A 4,181-nucleotide genomic window follows, 5' to 3' on the forward strand; every position below is an offset into this window, starting at 1 on the left:
GTCGAAATTTTAAGACATTTAATATTTTACCAATAGTTCTATGGTTGGTTCAATTATAACTTTAGATGTCAATTTTCTCAGAAGTCACATCGGCAGCTGCTTTCAAAGGTGACACTTCAATTGCAGTGGGCCCGTTGACCTCAAATCACTTGCCCTTGACCACTGTGGGTTCGTTCAAAGCTTCATTTTATATGTAGAATTGTTTCATGTGATGAACTTCTCTACTTGGCATATGGAAGGCTGTTGATTTAACAAGATTGAAGGCGCCCCCATTCCTGCCTAAACTAATGCAAATCGGGGCACTTCTGGTCTTCTTCCACCATGAAAGTTGGGAAGCCATTATGTAACCTATAAATGTGTCGGTGTCACTAAACAACCCAACCAAAGCAAAAACAAATCAGAAGTACATAACTAAGAAACGAAGGGGTTGCATATGCTACTTGTGATAGAAATCATCCATATATGATGAACAATAGGTAAATTACTGTTTCGTCAATTTATAGATAGCTAAATATACCGATTTTCAGTTGCCATTTATGCATCAGGGTTCGCGTTTTTGCACATATGTTTTCAAAAGGAAATTCTCTTTGCCTGCTAGTGGTCATGGTTTTGACATTTTTCTTTTGTCTTGAAAGCCAACTGTTTACTCTAAGGTGAATATGATTCAACTGATGCGACTGTTCGCTTTAATGTAGACATAGTTACATTAATGTGACGGTTACCCTTAAGGTGGATTTAATTAAATTGATGCGCCTGGTCGCTTTAGTGTGGACTTAGTTAAATTCATGTGACGGTAAGCCTTCAGGTGGACTTCAGGTGGACTTAATTAAATTGGCGTGTCTGTTAACCGTAAGGTAGATTTAATTACATTCAAGACAATCATTCCTCAGATCCAAGTCTACACATAGAACTGATAACTGTACACAATGATGCATTTTTAATTGATACCTTTATGGTACTAAACTCACAGCCAAATGTAAGACTTTTAAATTTACTCATCCTTAATCAAATAATAAACGAATATATTAATTTGAATAGGTCTTAGTAATATGGAACTATTCCAAGACATATCAGATGAGGAAGTAATTCATCGTCATTTTCATAGGACTCATTAGAAGAAATTGTTCAATAACTTAATCATTTTGTTCCAGCAGAGGGATGTACTTTCCCTAATTACTAACATCGTTACTTGAATAACTGTTGAAACTACAAAACGACGAAATATGTACATGTACTTTGTTTTCTTGATCTTGATACTTGACAATTGATCCCTGGAATTGCAGTGGAATATTTCTGTTCACAAAACATGTTTTCTGTTTATAACATTCAGCAAGAAACATTTATAAAATGTCACTATATGATATTATCTGCTAACGTCTACAACATATTAGCAAAAGCTTAAGCTTACATATTTGCACTTCAGAAATATGATGTAAATTCTGTACATACTAGTTAACTATCACGAACAGCGATAAGTCCGGTATTACATTTTAAAAAACTATGCTTTACAATAACGGCGATTAACCACTTCAAGTCACTAACTTGGAGGTTTGGACAGGTTTCAGTTACATTGTAAAGTTGTACTGCATATATGTAAAGTGTGTAAAGAAAGCTTGTTCTAATTGGAAAAGTAAATCAGCATAGCAAAAAATATCTATATGAAGATCCTAATGAATACATATAAAGACTTCAGTCATATTTAATATTGATAAATTGACGTTATTTTGCTATAGAAAACATGGTTAATTTCAGATTTTCTTACTGGAGAAAATACAATTTATTCTATATACTAAGTTCAGAAATGTTCAACTTTTAAAAATAAACAGTCAAGCATTTCTTCTTTCATTGATTCTAACTCAAACATTTTATGTCAGATCTTGAATTATTATTTGTGCAATACAATTCAACTACTATAATAAAAAACAAAACAAATATATTCTAAATATATTGCAACATATATGTGTTGTTACGTATAACATAGACCCATCTCCATACAATTAAGTGAAAATGCCATTTTCTACGACAAAATTATGAAACAGGTCAAGTTTTCACCAAATGTCGTACATTGAACTCATCTTATCCAACAACAGAACCCAAACATGGTTATTGGCAGTCTTTCGGCGGATGTAACGTACCTTTCCTGTTGTCTTTTACATACCAGTTGAATAATACAGCTATTTGCTTAACCGGAACGAACTTACTTTACACCCTGTATATGTAAAAGTGATACCAAAATTAGTCACCTTTATCAATCGTAGTGTTTAAAGTGTCAAGAGTAAAATATTTTTAAATGTTTAATCTAGGTATGTTTCAAATAAAAATAGCCAGGATCTTCCAATCAAAAATTATTTTAAAACTTAAAAATGAAAACATTTTTTAGGTTTAGTAATAAATGAATGGTACTATAATTGATACTATAATACAAAGAAAATGTTATGTGGTCTAACATCTAATAAAAGTAAGGTAGAACAAATAAAGGATGCATACCGTCAATGCTATTTGCATTTGACAAAGTAGAATTTAATGTACCAAGAAATAATAAAAAGAAATTTGAAAATAAGTATAAGTGTAATTTACTGTTAGTAAGTCGTCACTGAAAAATACGAGTAGCATTTAAATGTAGTGGCAACAGTCCAGTATTTTCACCATTTGCACGTGTTGCATATCAATGGAAGAGTGTTGATTTTTCTGTCCAACTGGCCGGAAATGGCATCAAATCACGTGCAAAAGCACATTTTATTAGTAGTTGAAATACATAGTAGTATATCATACTGGCTGAAAAAATGGCTGAAGAGCAGATGGCGTATTGTAAGATACGCGGACTGCTTGGCATCCGCGCATTAGAAATTAAAGCCGTCTTGGGACAAAGTGTACGGGACAGTGCGCTGCCATACCGTACTATTACCCGATGTGTATTTCTTTATAAAGAAGGGAGAACTAGCACCAACGATTAGTCCCGTCCAAGGCGCCCTCTGACTGCTGTGTCTGACAAAGACACTGATGCTGTGAAAGTAGCAATCGAGAAAGATGCACAGTGGAACAGATAGGGGAAATGTCGGACCTTCATTCGTCAGCGGTTTTTCTGATTTTAAAAGAAAGGCTAAACCTGCGTTATGTTTGTGGACGCTGGGTATCGCATATAAAAGAGCAAAAGAGGGAGAAGGGAAAAGCTTCCACCCTGCTCGTCAAATATAAGAACAAGGAATGTAGGCGTATCAAAGAAATTGTTACAGGTGATAAGAAGAAGCGTCAGGCGGGTTATGTATGCCATGTACTCTGACTCCGATGGAACTGTGGCTCGAGTCCCTGTCCCTGAACACAGTAGTGTTACTGGTACATTTTACAAAGAAAATGTCCTCTCTGCTGTTCTCGACCACTACACAGCAAAGCGCCAAAGGACAAGGGCGCGTGGCATCAAGATGCTGCATGACAACGCCCCGGCCCATTGTTCAGCCGAAGTACAGGAATACCTCAAGGAAAATTATATTGAGGTTTTACCAGGCCCACTATATAACCCTGATCTATACCCTGTGACTTTTGGTTGAACCCATACATTAATTCATGCTTAAGGGGACGCCGCTTTGAAACGCGCAGCACAGTTAGAAGCGCTGTATACCAGTGTATATACAGAATACCTAAAAAGAGCGCTTCCAAAATGCATTTTCTGAGTGGCTTTAGCGCCTGAAAAAGTGCGTAAAGTCAGAAGGAGAGTACTTTGAAAATCTCACACAGTCATTTCTTGGAAAATGACTGAGGTATGGATAGCCCGCCACTGTTCCAACTACTTTTCAAACGCTCCTCGTATATTCACTGACTGCAAGTGTCTAATTAAAGGACAAAGTAAAAATATTAGATCATCACAGTAATAACAAATGTTCCAATGAAATAGCTTGTTTACAACGTTAATGGGGCACTTTAAACACGGTAATGATGTTGTTGATAGTTTGATCAATATAGAGAATGATTGCAGGTCAAACTGTTCTAGTGCTCTGAACTTAAAAGTACAAATACAAGTGCTTAGGATACGGAAGTAAGCCGTATCTAAACAGACAAGATTATCCTGTATTGGCATTTGTTAAGTTTCAACATATTTGTTTTTTTGCTATTTTCAAATAACCGCTTTCGTTGACGATTTCGTCGTGTCAGAAAATTAAAACCTCAAAAGATGCTTTCAATTTAAA

This window comes from Mercenaria mercenaria, chromosome 12, assembly GCF_021730395.1.
Source record: "Mercenaria mercenaria strain notata chromosome 12, MADL_Memer_1, whole genome shotgun sequence".
Taxonomy (NCBI): domain Eukaryota; kingdom Metazoa; phylum Mollusca; class Bivalvia; order Venerida; family Veneridae; genus Mercenaria; species Mercenaria mercenaria.